An 11054-nucleotide genomic window follows, 5' to 3' on the forward strand; every position below is an offset into this window, starting at 1 on the left:
GCAAGTCTTTCCTCCTCTGGAAGCCTCACTAATGGCTCCTTCTGTTGGGTATTTAAAAAAATAACCTTCCCATGGTCTTCCATAGCATTCACACTGTGCATTAATCTATTAAAGCACTTAATACACTGTGTTGAAAATAGGATTTGCTTCTCTGCTTTACTTTAACAAGTCTTCTTTCTCAACTGTCCCACCTATTCTCTTACTGAGGGTTCCTGTAGGGCAGGATTGGTCTTTATTTATTTTTTTATCCTGGACATTTAACAGCTGGCAATGAGTAAATTCATGTTAAATGAGTAAATGGATAAATGATTTCTCTGCACACTTAGTGAGTGTATGTCTTCTTGGGAGGTTTTGTGTCTCCTAGGAAGAAGCAACCTAGTCAAGTCAAAGCATTTGTTAAATTAGATGTTTCTGACTATAAGACAGTGATGAAATTAAAGATGATACAAACTGATGGAGAGATATACCATGTTCTTGGATTGGAAGAATCAACGTTGTGAAAATGACTATACTGCTCAAAGCAATCTACAGATTCAATGCAATCCCTATCAAACTACCAATGGCATTTTTCACAGAACTAGAACAAAAAATTTCACAATTTGTATGGAAACACAAAAGTCCCCGACTAGCCAAAGCAATCTTGAGAACGAAAAACAGAGCTGGAGGAATCAGGCTCCCTGACTTCAGACTATACTACAAAGCTACAGTAATCAAGACAGCATGGTACTGGCACAAAAATAGAAATGGAACAGAATACAAAGCCCAGAGATAAACCCACGCACATATGGTCACCTTACCTTTGATTAAGGAGGCAAGAATATACAATGGAGAAAATACAGCCTTTTCAATAAATGGTTCTGGGAAAACTGGAAAGCTACCTGTAAAAGAAGGAAATTGGAACACTTCCTAACACCATACACAAAAATAATCTCAAAAGGGATTAAAGACCTAAATGTAAGGCCAGACACTATAAAACTCTTACAGGAAAACATAGGCAGAACACTCTATGACATAAATCACAGCAAGATCCTTTCTGACCCACCTCCTAGAGAAATGGAAATAAAAACAAGAATAAACGAATGGGACCTAATGAAACTTAAAAGCTTTTGCACAGCAATGGAAACCATAAACAAGACGAAAACACAACCCTCAGAATGGGAGAAAATATTTGCAAATGAAGCAACTGACAAAGGAGTAATCTCCAAAATACACAAACAGCACATGCAGCTCAATATCAGAAAAACAAACAACCCAATCCAAAAATGAGCAGAAGACCTATATAGACATTTCTCCGAAGAAGATATACAGATTGCCAACAAACACATGAAAGGACGCTCAACATCACTAATCATTAGAGAAATGCAAATCAAAACTACACTGAGGTATCACTGGTCAGAATGGCCATCATCAAAAAATCTAGAAACAATAAATGCTGGAGAGGGTGTGGAGAAAAGGGAACACTCTTGCACTGTTGGTGGGAATGTAAACTGATACAGCCCCTACGGAGAACAGTATGGAGGTTCCTTAAAAAACTAAAAATAGAACTACCATATGACCCAGCAATCCCACTACTGGACATATACCCTGAGAAAACCATAATGCAAAAAGAGTCATGTACCACAATGTTCATTGCAGCACTATTTACAATAGCCAGGACATGGAATCAACCTAAGTGTCCATCGACAGATGAATGGATAAAGGAGATGTGCCACACATATACAATGGAATATTACTCAGCCATAAAAAGAAACGAAATTGAGTTATTTGTAGTGAGGTGGATGGACCTAGAGTCTGTCATACAGAGTGAAGTAAGTCAGAAAGAGAAAAACAAATACCATATACTAACACACATATATGGAATCAAAAAAATAAAAAAATGGTTCTGATGAACCTAGGGGCAGGGCAGGAATAAAGATGCAAACATAGAGAATGGACTTGAGGACATAAGGAATTGCGAAGGTTAGGCTGGGACGAAATGAGAGAATAGCATTGACATATATACACCACCAAATGTAAAATAGATGGGTAGTGGGAAGCAGCTGCATTGCAGAGGGAGATCAGCTCGGTACTTTGTGACCACCTAGAGGGGTGGGATAGGGAGGGTGGGAGGGAGACGCAAGAGGGAGGGGATACAGGGATATATGTATACATACAGCTGATTCACTTTGTTAAACAGCAGAAACTAACACAACAATCTAAAGCAATTATACTCCAATAAAGATGTTAAAAAATTATATGTTTCTGGTCTATTTAGATATTTTAGGTATGCTTCAAATGAACTCAGGTTGGAAACCTCTCTTTTTTTATTCAGATAAAAGAAATGGAAAATTTTTCAGAGGGGAAAATAACTTAAATGTGAAGTATTATTCTGATTTAAAATAAAAATCAGTTGCCTGGTAAAGTACCAGGTTTTCTTGGATCTCATGAAGAGACCAAGTATTTCCTACACCTATTATATTTACATCTTCTAGATTTCAGTTTCTTTGCATTATTTGCCTATTCAGATTTAAAAAAAAGAAAAAAAGAAAAGGAAAAACACCCACTGCCTCTGAACAGAATGCATCTGTGTTTGAACTGCCTTTGAGGACGTACCTCGCTGTAGCAGCCACGCATATGTGCCTTCCTCAGCTGGCATTTGTTTGTCTTCATCTAGGGGATTGTCCTCTCTCTCTCCTTCCTCCTTGAAAGGCCATTTCCTTTTTCTCCCACAGCCCAAAGACAAGTTCCTTTTGATTCATTCATTGGCAAAAGGTAAGTCCCAATGACAGAAGATAACAGGACCTGGAATTGTTACCTGACAGTGATGTTTGAAACCCTTTACCTTTCTATTGCCTTTGAGTGATAGCTAAGTCTCTGGCCAGAAGGTAGAATTGAAGATGCTTACGTATATTCCCTTTTTTGTGTACCTGAAAACCTCAAGATTTGGCTTAAGAATCCCTTTCGTGTACTTTTTCAGTTGATCCCTTTTTCTGATAATAATTCAAAGTTTTTTCAACAATGTATGGTCATTGTAGAAAATATAGACAATAGTCAAATAAAACTAATAAAATTTAAATTATCCCTAATTTCAATAATACATTCATTATAGAAAAATAGACCATAGTTAAATAATAATATTCAAACTATCCATAAGCTCAACATCTAGACAGAACCACTATTAAAGTCTCTCTCCCTCCCTCCCTCCGTATGTATGTATACATATATAAAACACACAGATGTATACACGCACATTTTTAAGCAAAAACATAAAAATATTGGACATGTTGTTTCTTAGCCTACTTTTTCACTTTATAATATATAATGAACATTAACACTTTCCTTCTTAAGACAACCCTCAGAATGGGAGAAAATATTTGCAAACGAAGCAACTGACAAAGGATTAATCTCCAAAATATACAAACAGCTCATGCAACTCAATATAAAAAAAAACAAACAACCCAATCCAAAAATGGGCAGAAGACCTAAACAGACATTTCTCCAAAGAAGATATACAGATTGCCAACAAACACATGAAAGGATGCTCAACATCCTTCTTAATTATTCTTAATTCTTAATTATTCTTCCACAATATTATTTTAGGGGCTGGACTATATTCTGTTGTGAATTATATAATAATTCATTTACTCAGTCTATACTTGGTGCATATTTAAGCTTTCTTCCCTCATGAACATAATTTTAGCAAATACCCATGTAAGCAGATTTTCAAAGCCCTGTGATTTTCTCCCCCTTAGGATAAATTCCTAGAAGTAGATTTGCTAGATCAAAAGATCTGCAAACTACAAATTAAGTCTTTTCATATGCATTGCCAAATTGCCTCTTCTGGATCTGTTTTAATACTTATATATTGCTTTTCATTTATAAGCAATGTGCCTCATGAGCATATTCCGTCTCTTGCCCACTTCCTATGATCTCTGGGAACCCTGAGGAACAAGGGATGTTATGAACTGTGGTTGTGCTAGCTGCTGGCTGTGCAAGCAGAGATGAATCCATATCAGACACACACTGGTGTCTGCCTTGCTGAGGTTCATCTTTACAGAGAGATGAACCCCTAAAATCTTCCCTTAGCCCTCATGGTGGCACCTTGGGAAAGCGCTAGCCAGAGTTTCAAACCTCAAGTCAGATGCCATGCCAGCAATAGCTAAAGGGGTGCATTGCTGGTGTTTCATTTTTAAAGGCTGGTCAAAGTACACGCCAATGGCAGACTTCCCATTACCACTCCTAGCACAGCACATTGCTCCTAGTAAACCGTCAGTCAATATCTGTTGAAAATTAAATGGATAGGTGAATGAATGCTGTCTGTTATTCCTGATGTATAAAAGTGTCTACATATGGTTGAAGTGCTTGAGACTCTAGCCATGGCTGGGGTGTAGCCACATTCTTCTTGAGTATCACTTAAGTCTGCGAGAAGATATGAGTGGAGCTAGTAATGTAAGCCAGAAAGAGTAAGACTAAAAATTATTACAAAATATCACAGTTCTGTCAATTAGTTATGAATAAGGTGAGTGGGATGGCCCGATTAGGACTGGAAAGTTTGAATAATAATGATAAGAATGACAACCCTAATTAATCCTGGAAATGTTGGTGTTTACATTTTTAGGGAATCAGATTGGCAACAAGTCTTGTGTGACGGGAAATAAGAGTATGCCCATTAGAGGGGATCAAAAATCTCTTTGGAATCCTGCCTGATCATACACACACACACACACACACACACACACACACACACACACACACACACACACACTACATCTTTGATGATATGCAGAAGATGCTAATTATTTGGCATTTTTAGAAAAGAATCTGTATTCATTATCTATTGCTGCATCACAAATTACTCCCAAATTTAGGGGCTTAAAACAGTACACATTTATTATCTCAGTTTATGTGGGTCAGGAATCCACATATGGTATAACTGGGTCCATTGTATCAGGGTCTCTAACAAGGCCACTGCCCCCTCAAGGCTAACTTAGAAGGATGTGCTTCCTACCTCACTCATGAGTTTGTGGGACCCATATTGGACTGAGGGCCTCAGTTTCTCATTGTCTGTTGGTCAGAGGCCTCTCTCAGTTCCTTGCCATGTGGTCTCTCCACAGGTCATCTCTCAATATCATATCTGGATTTATTAGCACAAGCATATGAGAAGGCAAGAGAAAGTCAGATGGAAGAAAGTCACAGTGATTTAGAATTTTTGTTACTTTCAATTGAGGAAGTAACATCCTATTACTTTTTCTGTATTCAATTTTTAAAACAACTTGCTATGGTGGTCCAGGCATACTCAAAGAGCATGGGTTACACATGGGTGTGAATACGAGGAGGTGGGGCTCCTTGGGGCCATCTTAGAAGTTTGCCTGCAGAATCCACAGAACCCATGAAGGGGAGTGGGTATATCTCTGTATCTAACTATCTGTCCGTCCATCTGTCCATCCACCCACCCATCCATGCATCCATCCATCCATCCATCCATCCATCCACCTACTTACCTATGCATCTTTATTAAGATTCCAGTAGTTAAATAGCTCATGGGGAATACCTGCAGCATAGATTAGCTTTATAGACTTTTATCACCTCAAAACTAATTATTCATTCCACCAACTATTTCCTCGTCCTCTGTCCTCCATAGATAGCACCTTGTTTAGTATCAGATTGAGAAGGATATTATGGCAGCAGCAGCAGCAGCAGGAAGACCAACAAACTTTTATTGGGCAACTATCTTCTCTATGTAAGGAACACGGAAGGACTAAAAGGATATTAAGTTCATCCATCCTTTTCTTTTTAATTTAATGAGCACTTATTGAGTGTCCTCTACCTACCCATGCAAAGGATTTGAGAGATACAAAGATGACTATGAATGTCTCATTGAATGTTTGTCTAGTTAAAGTCATTAAAAGAGGTCCAGAGCCCATGCTCATGGGGAGATTCTAGACTTGTCTGAGCAAAGAGGAGGTGCTACCCAATTTGGTCTCCCTATTCAAGTCCTTCCCCCAACAGCTCTCCACTGCAGTGCAGCTGGGCTGACCTCCACAGGCTGTGTTGGAACCTTCATGGTAAGCCCATGCCATCAACACAGCCAGCGCTAGAATGGTGGTTCTCCAAGTGTGGTGCTAGACTACCAGCATCAGTATCACCTAGAAAGCTGTTAAAGATGCATATTCTTAGGCTCATTCCAGACACCAAATCAAAATTTCTAGCAATTTGTATTTTAAGGAGCCTTACAAGTGATTCAGTTTGACAGCCATTGACCCAGAAGACCTTTTGCCCTTATTTCACAGTAAACAGTTTTTTCTCCCAGTCCCAGAGATTACTTGGATTCCAATTCCAAGATGGGCTTAGCCCCAAAGCCCCCTAAAAATGCTGACTTGGAAATCGCCCTTTCTTCCATTGTCTTTCAGCTGCCGGTTGCTTCTCCATCTTTTCCCCTTCGGCCTTCTATGTACTCTACTGTACCCCTGTACAGGCACTCTTGCTCTGGTCTTTAAGCCACTGATAAATAAAATTCAAGAAGCTGGCCATCTCACTATGGAGAAAGATGCACACATAACCAAAGCATGTTCAGAATGATATAAATCCTAGCCATGATCAAGGTGGAGAGAAATGTTGGCAGAATCCAGGGGAAAGATGATTTTGTTCCAGCTGGGAGGATTAGAGAAGGTGTTAAAGAAGAGACAGCACTTGATCTGAGCTTTGGAAGATGAGAAGCATTTTAATAGGCTGAGAAGTGGGGGAATTAGTGTTTTGACATATACCTGAAGTGATGGGTAGAGTGTATGCTTAGAGGTAAAACGCTGCAGGCACAGCCACTGGACCTCTAGCTTTTCCCAAGTTGTAGCATTACCTGGTTTAACCTGGATTCATTCTGATCTGCCCCAGACCCCCTTTAAGAAAGCCCATTGTCCAGATTTTCCTCTCCTTTCTCGTCTCATAAATGTTCTGAATTTTCTCCTTCATGAGATTAGCATCTTATAGACAAGTTGGAGCAGGTACATTCATAGCTAGTGGAGACAATTTGAGAGTTTAGAGTCTGGGCAAGACTTAATAGTTAAAATCATATGAAAGCAATTTCACTTTGCTCTTAGTCTAGTAAGTCATCAGAGCAGGCTTATCATCTTATGGATCTGGGTGATGAGCTGAGGAGTTTGGTTGGAAAAGAGGAGGGAAGTGGGTGGTTAAGAAAAGTTTTTAATTTCCCAAAACGGGAAAGAGCCCAGAGGAGGAGATAAATGAGCATCAGTGATCTTGTTTTGCTTAGATTTAGAATGTCATGATGGATTACAGTGATTCTTAAGAGGGGAAAATTTTGTCCCCAAAGGGACATTTAGCAATATCTAAAGACACTTATGGTTGTCCCAGTGGGGGGCAGGGAGCTACACGGCATCTAGCAGATAGAGGTCAGGGATGTGGCTCAACATCCTTCAATGTGTAGGACCGCCCCTCCCCCCCCAACACCAAAGAATTATCCTATCCAAGTTGTCAGTAGTGTTGAGGATGAGAAGCCCCGGATTAAAAGTACATTCCATTACAATCAGATTGGCTAAAATAAAATATAGTGACACAAGAAGTGCTGGCAAGGATGTGGAGAAACAATAGAATCAATCATGCACCGCTGGTGGGAATGTAAAATGGTAGAGCCACTCTGGGAAACAGTTTGGTAGTTTCTTGTAAAACTAAACCTGCAGCCATCATAAGACTCAGCAATTGCATTCTTGGGCATTTAATCAAGAGAAATGGAAATGTAAGTTCCTACAAAACCTGTGCACAAATATTCAAAGAAGCTCTCTTCAGAATAACCCCAACCTGGAAACAACACAGATGTCCTTCAATGTGTGAATAGTAAAACAAACTATGCTACACCCACACCACAGAATTTTACTTAGCAGTAAAAACAAGAGACTATGGATAACATGCAACAAACTTGGACGTATCTCCTGAGAATTATGCGGAGTAAAAAAAGCAAAACCCAAAAGGCTACATGCTATAGGATTCCATTTATATAACATTCTTTTTTTTGCGGTACGCGGGACTCTCACTGTTGTGGCCTCTCCCGTTGCGGAGCACAGGCTCCGGACGCGCAGGCTCAGCGGCCACGGCTCACGGGCCCAGCCGCTCCGCGGCATGGGGGATCCTCCCAGACCGGGGCACGAACCTGCGTCCCCTGCATCGGCAGGCAGACTCCCAACCACTGCGCCACCAGGGAGGCCCCTATATAACATTCTTGACATGAAAAGAAGTGTATAAATGGAGAAGAGATTAGTGATTGCCAGGATTTATGGACAGGGAAACAAGAGAGCAGGTGGGAGGTAGTTGTGCTTTGAAAAGGGCAATACGGAAGATTCTTGCGGTGATGGAACTGTTCAGGATGTTGGCTATAGTGGTGGATAGACAAACCTACCCATGTGATAAACTTGCATGGAACCAAACGAACACACATACACACACACACCCCGACACACACACACAAATGAGTACAAGTAAAAACTAAGGCAATACCCTGGTTGTGATATTGTAGTTTGGTTTTACAAGATGTTATTGAGTGAAACTGAATAAAAGGTATGTATGATATCTCTGTATCATTCCTTAAAACTGCAGGTGTATCTATAATTATGTCAAAAGAAAAAGTTAAAAAAGAAGCTAGCTCAGATCCACATACTTTGAGAGCATGAACGGTTTGTTTTACACAACCTTTCAGGAGATTATAACTTTTCTTTTTCCTGATCAAGGCCATTGTGATTTTTGTCTTCTTTCCTCAAATTAAATGTAACGCCTCAAGGTAAAACAAAATATATTCACCCTTACTGATAATTTCTCAATGTCGCTAGATAGGAAAATTACAGTGACCCCCATCCACCTTGCCATCTTGGCTTGCAAATGCCACCGTCCCTACTAATTCCACATGCTTCACTAGGCTAAGAAAACATAGCCTGTTGACATCAATACAAACACAAAGTACTTGAAATAAGGCCATCTGCATCTCTAATATACTGTGATTCATAGAAGAATCTAAAACATAAGTTCGACAGAGATTATAAATGTAAAAGTGACCTTTAAAGAAAAGCGAAGTTTTCAAAACAGCTCTTTCACTCCAAGTTTTATATATTCAACATTCCTCATTAATATGTTTCTAATTAGAACTCCATAGACATTACTCATGTAAACGTTGAGCCTAATGTGTTTGTTCTGTTAATTTGTCACTGCTAAGAATATGTCTCTATTTCTTCAGGATGAACGGTGATTTGCTAAACTGGTTCCCTGTTGCAGTTGGGCTAGTAGCTTTGCGTCTAAATCAGAGCCACTACAATTCAGAGTGATGGATCAAAGATATAAAACCTGCTTTGTAACATGAGGGATATTGCTATTTCTGAAACTATGGGAGGTAGAAAGCAATAGGAGAGTGTGAGGTTAGGTTTTTCAACTCTCTGATGGTAGATTTCTTTGACAAATAAAAGATAATCATAGTCTACATGTCAGGACAAGATAGAACCAGAGTGTCAGCACAATTTCAGAGAAACATCTGGAAAATCGCATAGGACAATGATACTGTGTGCCTATCACGGGTGAAAGAGAATTTCTCTTAGTTAACGAGCAATATAGTTGACAAATTATTTGGCAAAAATTTCTGAGGATAAAATTTGACTAAGTAAGGCTCAATAATCCCACTTGCTTGACTAAAAGTGATGTTTGTTTTCAACACTGATTTTGATAACTGAATGAGTGTTTCTTACTGCCCAGGAAGATACTGAAAAATTGTTTGACGGTAGGTATCGTCTTCATCCTGTTTTTAATGGGAATGTCTCTATTTTACTACTTAGTAGGTTTGTTCTTGGTCCTTGAGAAATATGCTTGCTCCCGTTAAAGAGACACTTTTTTATTCATCACTTACTAATAATCCTATCATGAATTTCTGTTTAATTTTAGCACATAAGCCTATTAAAATGATGATATGGCTTTTTTCTCTTTCATTTGTAAATTGTTTCCTGATGTTGAATTATCCTTGTATTTCTGATGTGTGGTGTATTATTCTTTTAGAATCCACTTTAATATTCAATTTGCTAATGTTTGCAGTATTATTCATAAATAAGATTTGTCAATATCTTTCGGGCAATAGGGCTGTCATCTGATTAGCATGTCCGTTAGCTTACTGTCTTAGAAATAAATTTGGACTTTTATCTTTTTTTGGGGGGAACAGTTTAAATAGAACACAGATTATCTTTTCTTTAAAGATATGATAGCACTGTTCCATGGAAGGAGCTGGGCATAATGGCTTTTGCAGGGGAAGGGAGAATTTTCACAATTAAAAACAAATTTCCTTTATGGTCTACTCAGTCTTTCTAACTGTACTTGGGTCAGAGTTAATAATTTTTGTTTTCTTTGAAAAATATTCCAATCATGCATATTTTCGAAGCTATTGGCCTATAACTGTAATTCTCTTGCATGCTTTTAAATGCCTTGGGCAAAGCATAATTTGAACATACTTAACTATACCAGCTATTGTATCGAAAAAATACCTGTATTTAGGAAGGCTGATATCCTATCCTAGGTGTGGGAAAAATGAGGTCTCACTCAAGTGTCCCCTACTTTCAGGAAGGCTTGCTTTAAATACAGTCAGACTTGGCAGTTGCTTGGATGACATGTATTAAAGGGAACCAAAAGCCTCTTTGTGTCAAATTCTTTGCTAGTTCTTGATCTCAATAAGAGTGAATTCCACCAATTAATCTCTTCTTTAGATTAAGACTTCAGAGGTAAAGTAAAAATATGCTTTACGGAACGAGTGTCACATTCTCCATTTTACCTTATCACAATTTTGTTTAGTTTGAACAGATCCCTGGACATCCTGGTGGGATATATACCCATGGATTTCAAATTCAAATAAAAATGGGCCCAAGTGCTTGCCCTTGAGAAATATATCAATACCTATTGTTTTATTCCAGAATTTGTACTCTAGATTTTATTCCATGCCAGGCAACCTACACCTAATTTCTGCCTCAAATTTCCTTGCCTGTTTGATTTTGGATGTTTAACCCTGGATTGTGATCTTTGGCTAAGGCATAACCCCTCAGCAG

Source organism: Lipotes vexillifer, unplaced genomic scaffold, assembly GCF_000442215.2.
Source record: "Lipotes vexillifer unplaced genomic scaffold, Lipotes_vexillifer_v1.1 scaffold222, whole genome shotgun sequence".
NCBI classification, from domain to species: Eukaryota; Metazoa; Chordata; class Mammalia; order Artiodactyla; family Lipotidae; genus Lipotes; species Lipotes vexillifer.